The sequence below is a fragment of the Solanum verrucosum genome, unplaced genomic scaffold (genome assembly GCF_900185275.1).
Source record: "Solanum verrucosum unplaced genomic scaffold, falcon-dt-bn FXZP01000018.1, whole genome shotgun sequence".
NCBI lineage: Eukaryota > Viridiplantae > Streptophyta > Magnoliopsida > Solanales > Solanaceae > Solanum > Solanum verrucosum.
In genome coordinates, this window is record NW_026020225.1 from 614,668 (window position 1) to 634,201 (window position 19,534).

Sequence of the window (19,534 nt, forward strand, 5' to 3'; positions counted from 1 at the left end):
CATAAGAACATAGGGAAAAATGCGGTAAATTTAAAACTTTCTTTACAATCAAAGTCTTTTATAAAATGAGAGCGTATCTATAACACTATGTCTCAACCATCTATTATAGTTGGAACAAAACTCTTGAAATACAATCGTAGGGACATAACCCTTACATAAGTCTAAAACATAAAAGTAAAGACATAAAGGACATGTGGTTGAGCCCTCGAATACAATGAGGACTCACCAATCTTTTTCTTCTTGATCTACTAGGGTCCTAGCCACGAGGATGGAATCCAATATCTCCAAAGCCTACACTTATAGAAAATGTAGAAAGATGGGGTTAGCACAAAAAGTACTAAGTTTGGAAGCCATGCACAAAAATCCTTAAAACATGCATAAAGGGGACATTTCATTTGAAATCATGCTATATGCCATTTTTAGAACATCATCTTTGAAATAGTTGGAGAATGCAACTCATAAGGCAACTCACATACAATTCATCATAGCATAAGAGACATCATCATAATCACAAGCATAATCTCCAACATAAGCATAATCCATATACCAATCTTCACAAGACATAGTTCGAACACATAGTCCAACCAAACACCTAATATCCATGCATGTGTGTGCGTGAATGTCCTTCCAATGACACAATAACATCATAATAGACAATTTATACTCAAAGTATTCATAAACATGCATATAATATCATATTCATACATACACCTCATATTTTGCATTCAAGGGTCATATTGAGTCAACACATCTATCATTCAATGCATGAAACATAGATACAATAATGACTCAAGTACAACATTCATTCCATACATAGACTCATATACTCATATTAGAGGTCATGTATATGAAGTCCTTTCACAACAATGCCATATACAATTTAACTTTCATAATAGCTTCCTTCTATAAGCCTTTACATTCTTAACTTATTCATATTAGCTTTTACCCTAAAAGCCTTAGGAGTCATCTTCATACTACAAGCCATACTCTCAAGCAATGTGTAACATCTCGCAACTAGAAAGAACTAGAAGGAAGTTTAAAATCTGGAAATAGTTATTTTTGAAAAGTATAAGGAAATCTGGAAAATTTTAAGTAAGTTAAAGTGAGTTTTTGGTCAACTTCAAAAGACCATAACTCCTAGCTCAGGATGAGTTAGATGTATTTCCAGATATGATTGGAAAGCTTTTGGAACTATTTTTCCAACTCCGCCAAGATTGCGCGAATCCGAGTTCGTATAAGTGAGATACTCCCTTTGGAAGTTGGGCTATTCGAATAAGGAAATGCCCAATCCGGATTTTTTGAAGGGTATTTCAGTCTTTTCCTTATCCAATTAATTAAATTCATTTTAGTGAATTAATTAAGGGTCTTAAACTGAACCTTGTTAGTTTTACGCTTTTAGAAAAGAGTTAGGGTTTTAGAGAAGAGGAAAGAAGAGTAGAAAAGAGAAGGAGAAGCAAGGAAATCGTCAAGTTCGTCGAGCTTAGCTTGTGGATTTCGTCAGGGGTGATACCTACAAGGTATGTGAGTCTCTCATACGTTGGGTTTGTTCTCCCACGTGCCAAATATGTTTAGTTCAGTGAAATTCGTCCTAAAAGAGTTTGAAAGTTGATGTTCTTGACATGAATTCTTGAATTTGAATGTTGTTCTTGAATTGGGATGAATTGAGAAGTTTCTGAGTTTGTTACGTCGCATTATAGAGTCGTTTCAAGTTAGGTTCTTAAGTACTTTTTCTGGGTATCTAGATCTAAAAGTAATTTGAGAAAAAGAACCGAGTTTGGGTGAATTGAGGCTGGAAAACGAAGAAGAAATTTCGTCGTACGAAATCTGAAGGTGGCCGCGTGTCGCGCGCCTAGTGCCCAGATTTAATGTTTTAGCTTTTCGTCGGGGAGCTGACACGAGGTGTTCTGCTTCAAAAGATGCTTTGGGAACCAAAATTTAATTATGCCTCTGCGTCGCGGACCCACCTTTAAATCTTTATTATCGGTCTTTTCTCATGTTTAGCTATCTAAAATAATTCCTAAATAACATGAGATCTTTCCAATCACAAATCTTAATCCTTGAATCCATAATTCAATTCAAGGATCAGTTAAGAGTCAAGTCAAGAGTAGTTAAGATCAAAGTCAAGAGTCAAGTTAGAGAAGTTCATTTCAAGTTTTCATAAGTCTTTTACAAACGTTTTCAATCTGTTTTAAGACTTAAGTTTTGAGTTCAGTAAAGAGTAAAGCTTAAAGTTCATTTCTTCAAAAGTATGTGGGGACTATGTATTCCCAAAGAGTTTAAAATGTTTTCACATTTAAACAAGAAAGGAAACCTTGATTTCCAAAGAGCCTTCGGGCTAGTATTCAGAAAAGAGTAAATGCTTTCATAATTAAGCAAGCGGGGAAACTTTGATTTCCAAGATAGCCTTTGAGCTAAGTTTTTGAGCACTAATCTCAAATCACAGAAGAAGTATGTTTTTCAACATAAGAGCTAATATTATATTTTTGGGAGTAGTATTGAGCACCGATATGGGATGCGAGTTAACATTAACTCAAGTCGCCATAAACCATGTAGCCATCATGGGTAGAAAAATGTCATACTTTTTAGATGAATCCTTTTCGCATAGACTACTGGATCCAATTAGTAGTTCAGGTCTTATACCACGGTAAGGTATAGGATTGCCTGGGCAGCGTGGGGCTAATAACGTTGTATCATCACTGTAGTTCTTGAGTGTTGGTTGTCAGTGAGAGAAACTCCCACAGTAGTAATTGCATGGTTCCTCAAGGGGTTCTGCTTAGTATGGATGGGGGTATGAGACTTCATTCATGGATTGCACAAGTAGACTTTGAGAGGGATCATGATATGTTTTTTTTATGATTTTATGATTATGAGTTGACATCATGTTTTAAAAAGTTTTATTTTTCTTTATCTTGCACTTGTTTTAAATTGCTTTATGATGAAATTAGTTCAGTTAAGTATTCATGAGTTGAGAAGAGCCAAGGTACTAGTTTCTTTCAGATTCTTTTTCTAGCCTATGTTGTTTTAGCATTCCAACTCGCATACTCATACATTCAATGTACTGATGTCAGTTGGCCTGCATCGTCTTATGATGCAGACACAGGTAACTAGGATCGACATTCCCGCGCATCGTTGATCCAGTGAGCAGTTCAGAGTCTGTTGGTGAGCCTCATTGCATTCCGAAGGATCCATTTCATTGTTTTCTAGTTTAGTTCATTAGGATGTTGTGGGGTTTTTCCTAACATCCATCTCAGTTGTTATTAGAGGTTTCATAGACAGTCAGATTTTAGTTCTTTAGTCTTTTCATTGTCATTATTCCATGTTCTGACTTGATTTTGTTTTAATGGCCAGTTGAATGTTCCTTTATAACATTCCAGTTTATTATATGAACTTATCTTTGTTGAGTTTAAGTCTTCCACTGAGTTAAGTAAGCCAGGCCAAGGGTTCACTTGGGGCCAACAATGGTTTTCGAGTGCCGACCACGTCCAGGTTGTAGGTTCGGGTCGTGACAAACTTGGTATCAGAGCCAGAGTTCAAGAGTCCTAGGGAGTCTATGAATTCATGTCTGTAGAGTCCTAGTTATCGGTGTGAAGCGCGCCACGTCTATAGTTACGAGGTTGCAACATTTAGGAAAATTTCTCACTTCTTTCACACTGATTTCGTGCGTTAGAGTTTGATCTCTAAAAGGTTTCCCTCTAATTCGTGCCTGCACGTGTTCCAGATAATCATGCCTCCACGAAGAGCAGTCAGAGGTCATCCAGCTAGGAGAAATGTTGAGGAGCAGGAGTTACTTAATGCACCTGAAGTACAACCTCAAGGGGAAGTTAACCATGCTGAATTCCGTGAGACTATCCGGATGTTAAGCCAAGTTGCGACTCATCAAGTTGGACAGAGAAGTAATCGACAAGAAGTGGCTGATACTTTAAGAATCCTTGATATTTTAGGGATGAATCCACCAAGGTTCACTGGTTCAAGTGTCACAGAGGATCCAAAGAACTTTGTTGAAGTACTTCAGAAAATTTTCTAGATATTGCATGTTGTTGATGCTGAGAGGGTGGAACTAGTTGCATACCAACTGAAGGGTATCACTAGAGTCTGGTTTGACCAATGGAAAAAGAATAGGGCTGAGGATGTGCCAATAGTGAGTTCAGCTGTGTTTGAGAGTGCTCTCATATGACGTTTCTTTCCCCGTGAGTTACGAGAGGCAAAGATAAGAGAGTTTCTCACCCTAAATCCGGAGTCTATGAGTGCTCATGAGTACAGTCTGAAGTTCACACAATTTTCCCGCTATGCTCCGGAGATGGTTGCTGACATGAGGAGCAAGATGAGTTTATTTTTGCTAGGTTGTCTCGTCAGTCAAACAAGGAAGGCAAGGCAACTATGCTGATAGGGGGTGTGGACCTAGCAAGGCTTATGATCCATGTGCAACAAGTTGAGAAGGATAAGCTGAAGGATAAAGAAGAGTTTAAGAATAAGAGGGCTAAGTCATTCGGGAGCGAGTTCGGGCAGCAAAAGAGTAATGTGAACTGGTCTTCCTTCCAACAGAAACAGAAGGGACCTGCCCCATCATCTGCTAGTGCACCTGCACCTAAGATCAAAAGTGAGTACAATAGTCAAAATTCCCAGAGTTTTAGGGCTAAACCTATCTATTCTCAAGGCAGTATGGTACAAAGGGGTAGTAAGCCTCCTGCATGTGCTAAGTATGGAAGAAACCACTCAGGTATTTGTCGTGAGGGCTCTAATGGTTGCTTCAAGTGTGGTCAGAATGGTCATTTTATGAAGGAGTGTCCTACGAACATGCAAGGAAATGGTAATAGGGGCAATAGGGCCCAACTTTCTTCAATGCTCCACCAGTCATTCTTGGTATAGACTGGCTTCATGCCTGTTATGCCTCAGTTGATTGTAAAACTCGAGTAGTCAAGTTTCAGTTTCCAAATGAGCCAGTCTTAGAGTGGAAAACCAATTCAGCAGTGCCTAAGGGTAGTTTCATTTCATACCTTAAGGCAAGGAAATTGGTTTCTAAGGGGTGTGTCTCACTTAGTCCAAATTAATGCCTCTAGTGTTGAGATACCTCCTATTCAGTCAGTTTCAGTAGTACGAGAGTTTCCAAAAGTCTTTCCAGATGATCTTCCCGGAGTCCCTCCTGAGCGAGAGATAAACTTTGGTATAGATATTCTTCCAGATACTCATCTGATATCTTTTTCGCCATACAGAATGGCACCAACAATATTGAAAGAGTTGAAAGAGCAGTTAAAAGATCTATTAGATAAGGGCTTCATTCGACCAAGTGTCTCACCTTGGGGCGCTCCAGTCTTGTTTGTGAGAAAGAAAGATGGTTCCTTTAGGATGTGTATAGATTATCGTCAGTTGAACAGCGTTACCATAAAAAATAAGTATCCTCTTCCGAGAATTGATGATCTTTTCAATCAGCTTTAGGGTGCTTCCTGTTTCTCAAAAATTGACCTTAGATCAGGCTATCATCAGTTAAGAATAAGGGGATGTGACATTCCAAAGAAAGCTTTCAGAACCAGATATAGTCATTATGAGTTTTTGGTCATGTCCTTTGGTTTGACTAATGCACCCGCAGCGTTCATGGACCTTATTAATAGAGTTTTTAAACCTTATTTAGATATGTTTGTTATCTTCCTCATTGATGACATACTAATCTTTTCAAGGAATGAAGAAGATCATGATAGTCATCTCATAGTAGTTCTCCAGACTTTACAGGATAGAGAGTTGTATGTCAAGTTCTCTAAGTATGAGTTTTGGCTTGAATCTATGGCATTCCTAGGCCACATTGTGTCTGGAGAGGGAATTAGAGTTGCTACTCAGAAAATAGAGGCAGTGCAGAATTGGGCTAGACCCATATCTCCATATGATATTAGGAGTTTCTTGGGGTTGGCTGACTATAATAAAAGGTTCATTGAAGGATTCTCATCTATTTTGTCTCCTTTGACCAAGTTGACTCAGAAGACAATGAAGTTTCAATGGTCTGAAGCTTGTGAGAAAAGCTTTTAGGAATCGAGAAAGAGGTTGACTACTGCCCCAAATTTAACCTTACCAGAAGGTACTTAAGGTTTTGTGTTGTACTATAACATCTAGAGTTGGTTTAGGTTGTGTTTTAATGCAGAATGACAAAGTTATAGCTTATGCCTCCAGACAATTGAAAGTTCATGAGAAGAACTACCCAACCCATGACTTAGAGTTGGCTGTTGTTGTATTTGGTTTGAAAATATAGAACCATTATCTTTATGATGTTCATATGGATGTGTTCACCGATCACAAGAGTCTTCAGTATGTGTTCACTCAGAAAGAGCTTAATCTCAGGCAAAGAAGGTTGCCTATGGGTAGTACCACCCATTTTGAGGAAGGTAAGAAGGAGTTAGCACAAAAGGTGCATAAACTTGCACGATTAGGAGTTCGATTAATAGATTCCACAGAAGGAGGAGTAGTGGTGATGAATGGGTCTGAATCATCATTAATGCTAGAAATAAAAGGCGAGAAAGACCAAGATCTTATCTTGCTTGAATTAAAGGCAAATGTTCATAAGCAAAAAGTAATGGCTTTTGAACAAGGGGGAGATGGTGTATTGAAATATCAAGGTAGGTTATGTGTACCAATGGTAGATGATTGAGTTACTTGAAAGTTTCACCCATGAAGGGTGTTATGAGATTTGGTAAGAAGGGGAAGCTCAGTCCCCGGTATATTGGTCCTTACAGAATACCCAAGAGGATTCGCAATGTAGCTTATGAGTTAGAGCTACCACCAGAGTTAGCAGCAGTCCATTCGGTGTTCCACATCTCCATGTTGAAGAAGTGCATGGGAGATACTTCACTTATCATATCAACTGAGGATATTGGTATCAAGGATAGCTTATCTTATGAGGAGGCTCTGGTTCAGATTCTAAATCGCCAAGTTCGCAAGTTGAGGACTAAGGAAGTAGCATCAAGTAAAAGTTCTGTGGAGGAATCAGTTTGTAGAGAAGCTACTTGAGAAGCTAAAGAGGATAGGAAGAAGAGATACCCACCTCTCTTCGAAGCCGGAGAAGTTCCAAATTAAGGTACTAACCTTTTTCTTGGCATTGATATTAAGTTAGCATGTCGAAATTGCATGGTGCTTATTGGGTGTTTAAACAGTATGTTTGATATGACACCCTTAGCCTAGTAAGAGTAATCTTATTCGAGGACGGATGTTCCCAAGAGGGAGATATTGTAACATCTCGCAACTAAAAAGAACTAGAAGGAAGTTTAAAATCTGAAAATAGTTATTTTGAAAAGTACAAGGAAATCTGGAAAATTTTAAGTTAAAGTGAATTTTTGGTCAACTTCAAATGACCATAATTCCTAGATCAGGATGAGTTAGATGTATTTTTAAATATGATTGGAAATATTTCGGAACAATCTTTCCAACGCCTCCAAGATTGAGTGAATCCGAGTTCGTATGAGTGAGATACTCCCTTTGGAAGTTGGGATATTCAAATAAGGAAATGCCCAATCCGGATTTTTTGAAGGGTATTTCAGTCTTTTCCTTTTCCAAGTAATTAAATTCATTTTAGTGAATTAATTAAAGGTCTAAACTGAACCTTATCAGTTTTACGCTTTTGGAAAAGAGTTAGGGTTTTAGAGAAGAGGAAAGAAGAGGGGAAAAGAGAAGGAGAAGCAAGGAAATCATCAAGTTCATCGAGTTTAGATTGTGGATTTCGTCGGGGGTGATACCTACAAGGTATGTGAGTCTCTCATAACATTGGGTTCGTTCACCCATGAGCCAAACATGTTTGGTTTAGTGAAATTCGTCCTAAAAGAGTTTGAAAGTTGATGCTCTTGACATGAATTCTTGAATTTGAATGTTGTTCTTGAATTGGGATGAATTGAGAAGTTTCTGAGTTTGTTACGTCGCATTATAGAGTCATTTTGAGTTAGGTTCTTAAGTACTTTTGCTGGGTATCTGTATCTAAAAGTAATTTGAGAAAAAGAACCGAGTATGGGTGAATTGGGGCTGGAAAACGAAGAAGATATTCCATCGGACGAAATCAGAGAGTGGCCGCGCGTCGCGCGCCTAGTGCCCAGATTTGAAGTTGCAGCTTCGCGTCGCGGAGCTGACACGAGGTGTTCTGCCTCAAAAGACATTTTTGGAACCAAAATTTAATTATGCCTCCGCATCGTGGACCCACCTTTAAATCTTGATTTTCGTTTTTTCTCATGTTTAGCTATTTAAAATCATTCCTAAACAACATGAGATCTTTTCAATCACAAATCTTAATCCTTGAATCCATAATTCAATTCAAGGATCAGTTAAGAGTCAAGTCAAGAGTAGTTAAGATCAAAGTCAAGAGAAGTCAAGAGTCAAGTAAGAGAAGCTCATTTCAAGTTTTCATAAGTCTTTTACAAACGTTTTAACTTTGTTTTAAGACTTATGTTTTGAGTTCAGTAAAGAGTAAAGCTTGAAGTTCATTTCTTCAAAAGTATATGGGGACTTTGTATTCCCAAAGAGTTTAAAATGTTTTCACATTTAAATAAGAAAGGAAACCTTGATTTCCAAAGAGTCTTCGGGCTAGTTTTCAGAAAAGAGTAAATGATTCAATAATTAAGCAAGAGGGAAGACTTTGATTTCCAAGATAGCCTTTGAGCTAAGTTTTTGAGCACTAATCTCAAATCACAGAAGAAGTATGTTTTTAAACATAAGAGCTAATATTATATTTTTGGGAGTAGTATTGAGCACTGATATGGGGATGCGAGTTCACATTAACTCAAGTCTCCATATACCATGTAGCCATCATGGGTAGAAAAGGGCCATACTTTTTAGATGAGTCCTTTTCGTATAGACTAGTGGATCCACTTAGTAGTTCAGGTCCTATACCACGGCAAGGTATAGGATGGCCCGGTCAGCGTGCAGCTAATAATGTTGTATCATCACTATAGTTCTTAAGTGTTGGTTGTCGGTTAGAGAAACTCCCACAACAGTAATTTCATGGTTCTGCAAGGGGTTCTGCTTAGTATGGATGGGGGTATGAGACTTCATTCATGCATTGCACAAGTAGACTTTGAGAGGGATCATGATATGTTTTTTTATGATTTTATGATTATGAGTTGACAACTTGTTTTAAACAGTTTTATTTTTCTTTATATTGCACTTGTTTTAAATTGCTTTATAATGAAATTAGTTCAGTTAAGTATTCATGAGTTGAGAAGAGCCAAGGTAAGTGTTTCTTTCAGATTCTCTTTCTAGCCTATGTTGTTTTAGCATTCCAGTTTATTATATGGACTTGAGTTTGCCTTAATGGCTAGTTGAATGTTCCTTTATAACATTCCAGTTTATTATATGGACTTATCTTTGTTGAGTTTAAGTCTTCCGCTGAGTTAAGTAAGCCAGGCCCAGGGTTCACTTGGTGCCAACAATGGTCTTTGAGTGCCAGCCACTTCCAGGGTGTGGGCTCGGGTCGTGACACAATGCCTTACATAATTATCATATATACCTAATTCTTAAGGTAACCTAACCACATGGTTCATTCTTGATCAATTTTAGTCATATAGGAAACATATAACTCAATCTCAACACTACACAACCATGGTCCATCGTATAGGTCATAATCTTTTAATTAATATTTAGAAGCTTTACCCTAAATCAATTCATGTCTAGGTGATCTAATATAAGGCATTACATAAAGAAGTTCATCATTCTTGGAGGATCATATTTAAACCCTCAATTTGCCTCTTCCATGACACAACCCTAGACTATATCAATTTCATCATAGTATCTAGGATAATCAATTATTTATATAGAATCATACTTAGATCATGCAATTACATCATAATTAACTCATATCCAATCAATTTGAACAACTTGCAAAACCATCATATAATGTAAAGAAGAGCGATAGCTAGGGTTGGGGGTCTCATGGATTCTTGAAGGAGATGAGTTAAAATCTTATAAAATCAGTCATACATTCATAAACAAACATCATTCAACCTTTAAAAGCAAATTTAAAAGGAATCCATGGAGTTGAGTCGAAACCCTAGCTAATTGAGTTTTCTAGAATTGAGTTAGAAGCTTTTGAAATGGCTCCTTGGGTGATAGCTTCCCAAGGATAAAGAACTCTCATACCTTAGGTGTAGAATACTATCAAATTCGTATTGAAAAGCTCCTTCCTTCAAGCTTTCCTTGTTCTCCTTCTTTGTTCTTCAATGGGGGGTTTTAGAGAGAAATATTTGAGAGGGAGAAGAACTTTGATTTGATTTGGGTTTTGGAGAATAGAGGAATAAAATGAAGTGTTTCAAGGCTTAAAACTATTAATATATATATATATATATATATATTAACTAATTAAAAATAACCCCACACCATAATTAATTAAAAGGAAATTACCTAATAACCCTTAATTTGGGCAGCCCCCGTCAGGGACCACCCCCACCTAGACGATCCGTCAGGTGGACCACGGCCCGTAGTGGTGCCCGTGGTCCCTTGACTAGTAGCTCCCTCAACTTGTCAAGGCTCCCAAGTGGTGAAGGCAATCCCATGAGCCGTGAAGTGGCTCGTGAAGGAGAGCCTTCCTTGGGCAGCCTTGTGAGCACATTGTCTTGCCAACCACGGGTGGCACCACGACTCGTGGTAGCCACCACAAGTCGTGAAGACCCTCGTGGTGATTCTAGGCAGTGCTAGATGGAATTTTATGCAACCTTGGCCCCCAAAATGCCAAGGCAAGACCATGAGACCTCCCATGATTCGTGGTCAAGACCAGGAGTCGTGGTTCCTAGGCAGTGGCTAGGCCTCAATGCCAAGTCTCACACATGCCTAAGGGACCTTCATGATCCCTTTCACGGACCATGGTCAAGACCACTGGTCGTGGTCTTTGGGCAGTGTTTGGCCAAGTTTGGGGCAGCTTTGGCCTTTGGCTTAGGCTTGCCCTTTTTGGCTTGGCTCTTGACCTTGCAACCCCAACCAAACCTTAGAAGGTCTTCTAACCTATGGGGTCTAGTACGTACCTGGACATTTAACTACTAAACCCCTTAACCTTTGACGTTAACCCCCACATTCAAGCTCTAGTTTAACCTATCACTTTTTGAGTCGTTACATCACTTTAGCAGTCAGGGCTTCACGTTAGCGAGCCTAGCCAGCTCAGGACATGTTGCTTAAGTGGCCCTGACCTTGCTTAAGCTACTTCTGCTTATGAAACCAGTGACTCACTTAAGAAAGGCCCTCATTTCTTGCCCAGTGTTTTTAGTGGCATTAGTGGCTGCTTTTACGACACATGCATTAGTCTTAAGAGTGGATGTAATCAGCTCACACTCCAAATTTGTAAATTCAATTGTGAGAGCAGTGGGACTCTGATTCTGGTGATTCAAAGATTGGTCTGATTAGGCAGCTTAGGCTACGCGTTAGAGTGTTTAGGGAGCCTTCGTTTGTGGTAATTTTAATCCTAAAGGGGTTGTCCAACCCTTGCCTTAAGATTTAATGGTGTTCTTGTTGCATGTTGTTTGCTTCATTTTTGAGACTCGTATTGTGTTCCATTTTGGGACACAAGTTTGGGGAGGATATTAGGACCTTTTGATGGAATCAATTTCAGAATTTTTAGTGCGGGTCCCATATTTCTTATTTTTACTCCAATTTCGGTCCATCTTTATTTTATGTTATTTTAGTGCCTTAAGGATTATATTAACATAATAATTATGTAATTTATAGTGTGGCAGTATTCGGAGGCTATTTAGAGGGGAAAAGCTCTGGAGACATGATTTTGAGCATGCGCATTAAACCTAAAGGTAAAGGCTAAGGTTTTCCATTCCTTAGATTAAACTTGATTATGTGAAAGCATGTTGGTTTGTGTGAATTTGGGGTGGGTACCTATTTTATCATTCTAGATTACTTTGAAATCATGCTTTAGACTTTATCAGGCATTTCGGGACTAGAAACATGTTGATAGATAATTGTAATTATCCTTACCTTGTGGTGTGCCTTAGTTTTTGTTATTATTGATTGATTTGAGAATGTTTGGCCTTAGTCTAGCTTTAGAATAGTTATTGTCATAGACTTGTGATATTGGAGTCGTTTGGTCTTAATTTTGCTTAGACGTTATTTTGGATGGCTTTGCTCCATGTAGACTAGTGTAGCTGACTTGGGTCTGATAGAATGAGCCTTAGATTAGGCGTTGACTCATCCTTGTCAAACTTTTATCCATTCTCCCTCTTCCTATGGCCCCATGATTATGATTGTGATATTGGGCTTTGCTTGGTCTCTTAGGATTGGAGTTGGTTCAAGCTTGAAGTATTGTACTGATCATCTGGGACTGGACGTCTTTCCATAGTGGGTTTTTTATGACGAGTTGATATTGGATCCTTCGGAAGACATTATAGTCGCAGAATTAAAGATCTGGTCATACTGCTCTCTATCCTCTAGTGAGTTGATTTATACTTAATCACAGATTAAATGTATGGATATTTGATCTTCAACCACAGTCCGTGATTTGGGCTCATTATCCTCTACAGAGTTGATATCTATCTACTTGTTTTGGTTACTTGGAGGATGTACATGATTACAGGTCCGAGCTATGTCCTCTATGGTCCTTTTTTGGAGATCTATTCGCAGTTCGAGCTATAGGCTACACATCATTTGGTTCTAGACTCACCATGGCTTGTTCTTAGTAGTTATAGCTATTATGTGTACCTATTGGGCTTATGGAGGCCCATTCAAGTTTTACTTAAATTTGTGCACGAGTATACCTTCTGGTTTTATGGGTCCCAGTTAGATATAACTAGATCTACTTACTTCATTTCTGTTATTAGTACACTCGTGTGCTTTCTTTTAGCTTTCCATTCTTTTGACCTCTATTTGTGTCTCGCATTTCATATTTCTTTTATCCTCTTGCTTAATCGATCTATGATGCCTATTGAGTACATATTCTTTTGGTACTCCTGCGACACTATGCATTTGTTCTATGATGTAGGTTCGAGCACCAGCTACCAGCATTGATATTTGATTCTGTTGTAGCTTCAGTTCAGAGATGAGGGTTAGCACATGGCGTCCTGGACTTACTTATCTCTATCTATACTTTGTTGGCTCGTCTTTTATATTTTTAGACAAGCTTTATAGATTGGGTCCACTTTTGGGAGTTGCACTATTTTTAATATTAGAAGCTCTTACTTGTTGCTTCCAGGTTCCCAGAGGGATCTTATTGTATTTATGTTTTGGTTTGCTTCTGCCCATTCTTCTATTCTTGTTGTTATATTACCGTTTCCACTTTGTTTCTACTCTATTATCCATTACTTGATGTTCTGGTTTATGAATTGACTTAACTACTGGTGGGTTATAGTAGGTGTCATCATTACTCAAGAAATCTGGTCATGACACTTCAATTGAAACTACTGATTGTAAGCTTACCATAGTTGGGAAGTTCATAAAGGGGAGACCAACTATCAAAGAGTTAAGAAAGTTATTTATTAGCCAATTTCAGCTACAGGGATCGGTTTAAATATCTTACTTGATTAGAGAACAGAATCATCACTATGCAACTCCTTGTGAAAGTAGAATCGCAACAATCAAAATCCATCTCCCTCTACAACTGCTATTTTTCTCTTAACTTCAACACTAAGAAGCTCTCTTTCACCGTAAATGCCATGTTTTCCCTTTCCATGGTTATTGACTAACTCGTCATCACATAAATATTACTAGTCTTTCTTCTATGTCAAAAAGTTAGTGAATTAGACGCATACCACAAATCTCTGCCATCTGTTTAACGATTGATTCAATGTTCCCCTATTAATGTAGTCAATATAGTCTTGTTCTAGATTTTACAACTGTGGCAGGTTGTTGGGATGTTGTGGTCGAATAGAAAGGAATAGTTGAAGAAGATTCACATAACTGTCCTCAACTTTATTGTTGATTGATATGTCTACCATATCGCGAATAAGTAAAAGGTTGTGCTCCATAGCTAATATTATTAATAGTCTAGGAGTGACATAGTAAATGATTTGTAGGAAGTGTGTCAAGTCAACCATGGACAAATAAATAGAGATGAAGATTCAGTTGAACTAATTAAAGAATTTCATTGAAAGTTTTTAATTACCACCCCTTTTAACACCTATTAAGGGGAGGATTCTATATATATAAAGTAATCCATTGAGGACGTGAATGTAGATAGTAGAGTATGAAGGTCGTGAATAAAGATGGACGATTAGTATTTAGTAGGTAGACAAATATTGTCGTTGGGATAGGCTTGGCAGTAGTTTAAAGCATCGCATATCATAATACTTCCTATGTCCCTAATCACCTGTCCACTTTTCCTTTTTTACTTGTCCATTTTGACAAATCAAAGAAAGGACAATTATACATCCATACAATTCATCTTCGCATTGAGCCAACAATAATAATAAACTCAGTGCAGTACCACAACGAGGTATGAGGAGGATAGAGTGTACTTAGATCTTACTCCTACCTCGTGGAGGTAGAAAGACTATTTTCAAAAGATCTTCGACTCAAGTAATGCACATCAAAGTAGCTAAAAAGAAAACACAAAAGTAAAGAGGACATAGCAAATAACAAGTAATGCATAACATAGAATTCTGAAAACATAAAAAAGCATTCCAAAAACAGGAGCGATAACAATAACTAAATAATGTGATGTTTAGTAGGAGTAACAATAATTGTACGATGCAACTATGAGAAAAATGCTACTACTATTGGCATATCTAAAACTATGTTTGGAAACAAGTGAATATAAGTATATAATTGGATATATGTCTACTTTATACAAGTTTAAGTGTCTACTTGTGCACAGCCAAAGTTGGAGGGCATAAATGTGAAATGAGGCCAAGTTAAAAGTCATATTTATGTATTATGCCAATTTGAATTGATTCATAAATAGTAAATTAATAAAATTGTCCTATTTATGATTTTTTAAGGAAAAACAATTAATGTACTCCCTCTATTTCATACTCATATATATCATACATTCAAATATAGAAATACATTACAGCTATTGATGGAATTATCCAAAGAGGATGAACCCCTTTAATAGAAAAATACTAATACAATTTATACATGATTAAAATTATTCTAAATATATATATAATACATATTGGATCATGTTGAATCTCTTTAAATTCTTCCTTATCTTATTTTCTACATAAATACATGAGTCAGACAAAGTCATTTTAAGAGAACACAATTTTAGTGAAAAACTTCATAGAAGAAATTCCTCACTTCAGTGAAAAACATTCGACCATGTTTTTGTTTCTTGCTTTTCGGGATTGGATTCATCAGACTTTTCTATTTAAATTTCTTCTCTCATGGTATCATTTCATTTTCACTATAAATCATGATTCGATACTCCCAAATGAAATCATAACAAACATTCTCTTAAGGCTTCCCACAAAGTCTCTATTAAAATGTATGTCTGTTTCGAAATCATGGCATCAACTAATATCTAGCCCTCATTTTGTCAACACTCATCTCAAATTAAATGGAAATCATAGAGTTGTATTTCCAGGCAGTGAAAAATACAAATTTAGTTCATTCCCTCACCTCTTTAACGAAGAACAACTCACTCAGGAGCTACTTCATATAGATCCACCCACTTTATCATCTTTTTTGTGGGTTCTGCCAATGGGCTGATTTTTATTTGCAATCAAGAAAGGGAGATGTGTATATGGAATCCCACCATTAGCAAGTCAATGAAATTACTTAATTCTCCTTGGGGTACCTCTTTCAATACTAAATATGGTTTTGGATACGATGACTCACGGGATGATTATAAAGCTTTATTTATTGATCATTATCATGATTTTAACAATGGTGAGGTGTACAACGTGAGGATTGTCATCACTATTTATAGTTTGAGGAATGATTCTTGGAAAACACTCCATGACCAGCTTCAGGGGATATTTCTAATAAATCATTCAGGTAAATTTGTCAATGGGATGCTTTATTGGATTGCATCCACGAGTATTGATGATGATGATGCACGCAACATCATTTCTTTTGATGTAGCAAATGAGACATGGGGAAGCTTGGAGATTCCCATTCGTGGAGAAGACCATTCTAATATCAAACTGGGAGTAGCGGGAAGTGACCTTGTTGTGCTTTATACTTGTCATATATGTGCTACTACTTCTGATGTTTGGATTTTGGAAGACTGTAGAGGTAATATGTCATGGACGAAATGGTTCACCATCAAATACCCTAAATATGTTGTGCTATATATGTTTTTTTCACCCAATTTCACATTTTCTATACACCTTCGCCAGTCAAATAAGGGGGACATTATACTTTCGATTCGGGGATTAATCATATTATTTGATGGTTCAACTAAAAAAATAGAACACATTGCTGCTGTTGGGGGATACAATCCTGCAGAAACCTATGCAGAAAGCATCGTTAATCCCCTAACGATATCCGGTAAGAATTCTGCTTAGTTTTGTTGGTATGCTCCTTTTGCACTTCTTTTTCTGTCAAATAGAGGACGAGACATTCAATATGTTTTCCTTGTAAGAATTTCTCCTTATTATTATACTAGTTTACAGATATGTGTGTTGTGCATAGTCCTCTATCGTCAATTATTATAGTACTATTTGTATTCTAAAGCAATAAATCATTAACAATATACATGTTTCCAAATATATTTTTTTTAATTATTGATGGATTAAAAATGTACAAAGATAATTTTTCATCAGAGATAGATTTCGATTTAGAAATAAGTTGATGTGGACTGCTACATCTTTCACCAATTTAGTGTGAGTGTGAGTATATATCCTTCAATCCTCGTGTAGGGAGAAGGATTGTTCCGAATGATACTCGACTCAAGGAATGCACATTAAAGAAGTTAAAAGGAAAACATAGACGTAAAGAAAACATCAAATAACAAGGAAAGCATAACAAAGCAGTAAGAAAACAATAGCAATAACAAATATTTTCTTTATTTTCTCTTGAATTTTCTTGTTTAAATTCAGGGTTTCAATACGGCCTCATCTCAGTACAAATATGCTTATTGTGAATCCACACATGGAGACACAATAACAAGAATATAGTATGTGCTAAAATTACTGGATTCTGATGAACTCGTAGGTGAAGTATAGTTCCACCCTTACCTCTACAACTACATCATGTTATATATGATAAGAAGATCCACTTCTTGTTGATTATAATAAATGAGATTATTTTCTCAGTTTGTAATTTAATTTAATAAATGATATTTACACAACAATGTCAAATATGGGTCAGTTCAAGTTCTTTTCTGTTGTGCATATGCATACACTGCAGTTTTGTTTCTTTAATCCCGCGTTCTCATTCAAATTGTTAGTACTTTTATCACAATGTTTGTCAGAGTAAAAAAATATTCGACAATTAATTCACCAAAGAAGTAAAAACAAAGAAAAAAATTGTCACAAAAAGAAATTAACAGTCTAAGACAACAATTTACATCATCTAGCTTGAACTTTGAAAAAATAATATAAAACTCCATGACTTTTGTTAAATGTAAAAAGTGACAACATAAAAGGAGGAATTCTTATAAGGCTACACACAATACAAGAAAATATGATTAGAGATTCATAGATATTCGTCGGTTACTTCAGTGGTTGTTGTGGCATCATTATAAACGACGTTAGTTAATGCTCCAGACAACTGAAATAAAGTAGGAACCAATACCAATTTGTGTACAAAAGTAGAAAATAATTATCGTTTGACAATATATAGATCATGCACTTCACTTACAAAAATGGCACGTGACTTTAAAAAAAATGAATCAAGGTCAAATATACCTATGTATTATTAGAAATAGTTCCAATATGTTCTTTGTTATAACTTCATCCAAATATGTCTCTCTCATTATACTTTGACATAAATTTGTCCTTAATTTTGATGGAAGGACACATATCAAGTTTAAAATCAATTGATACGTCCCCAATTATAAATACCTAATTTTTTAAAATACTCACCCATTTAACCCCGTCTGATAATAATATTTTCATCCCCTTTTCTTTTGAATAGACAAAGCTTTAAAGCTTGTTCTTCCACATTAAATTTTGCTTTGTCTATGTCAATTTCAATCCAATAATTCCAAAGCATAATAGTCCACGGAAAAACATAGGAGGAATATATTGACCCCATTTTTTAAGAAATACAAGATGCTCATTGAATGACCTTTTTCGATTTACACCCACTATCTCAAGTTTTGGATCGATCCCATTGATCTCGATAGCATAAATCCTTCCCTTCGTTCACTACAGAAAAACAGGGGTTATTGCGACGGTTTTTTATGCATATTACGGCGGTTTTCAACCGTCACAATGCACTATAACGACGTTTCCTAAAAATGTTGTAATCCCGTCTGTCACAAACATATTACGACGGTTTTTAAAAAACCGTCGTAATTTATATATACAACCGTCGTAATATATTTATAAAACCTCCGTAATATTCCTTTGTTAATGCGACATTTTTTGTTGTATAGAGCAGCATTTTACAACCGTCGTAATTGTAGAAAAATAAATCATTTATCTATTACAACGGTTTTAAAATGCTGTAATGTTTAGTTCATGACACCGTAAATTATTACATTTTCTAATTTTGTCAATCCATATTTACAGCCTCTTTATTTCACCCTATATATTTAAATTTCTATAATTAATAGCTTTAAAAAAACATTAAAAATCATATGAGCAAAATATTCATCACATTAAACAAAAGCACTCCAAAATTACATAAAAAATACTAATGTTTTGAACTGTTATTCAAAGATCCAACTTATATCAAAATACTAAAGCTTTGAAGTGTTTTCCAAAACTCCAAAATTACATCATCAAAATAATAATTTCAAGTGTCATTCAACAAAAATATTCAAAAAAAAGATCCGAAAAATGATTTCCTTAGTCCATCATCATTTTTACTTTCATATGAAGATTTCTAATCGATAGTTGGTCCGATTGATGATTGACGAGCATCACTTTATATATCTGATGCCTGAAAAAAAATAATTAACAGGCAAGTTCATGATCATACTCAAAGAAAGAAATACCTATTTGCTAGAGAAATTGGTATGTAACAGTTAATGCTAACAGCCTTGATACAATTCAAGGTGACTTTTGAATTGGTATGTAGCAGTTAATGCTAACAGACTTACTCATCTTATATTTATTCTCAAGAAGACCACTAACAACTCACATGAGGTGTTATGACCATATACATATATCATAATTATCTTCTCAATTGCAAGCAAAGTAATTTATGATAGATATTTATGATGGTCATACCTGTGGAGGAGGTGGAAATAAGTGAGCAAACTCTTTAGGGACATTCCCTATGTTCTTTTGATATTAGCTAAGCAGTGCATTCAATTGTGATTTCATACTCGTCATCTCTTGCTGCCACTTTGGAGGTGGAGCGCTGGCGCTAGATGAACTCACATCAACATGCTTAAATTTCCTAGATGTCTGTTTGAATGCCATAGTTGGAACAACACCCAAGCCTAACCCTCGAACACGGCCCGGGTGTTCGGGACCGAGTACTATACCAAGTGCATCATTTGGTGAAACTTCGACAATACATTCTGGCC

At 36.5% G+C, this 19,534-nt stretch overlaps 1 pseudogene; it reads left to right on the forward strand.

The window, feature by feature from the left end:
- The first annotated feature begins 15,207 nt into the window (after nt 1–15,207).
- Nucleotides 15,208–16,397, forward strand: LOC125831863 (F-box/kelch-repeat protein At3g23880-like; annotated as a pseudogene).
- The last annotated feature ends 3,137 nt before the right edge of the window (nt 16,398–19,534 follow it).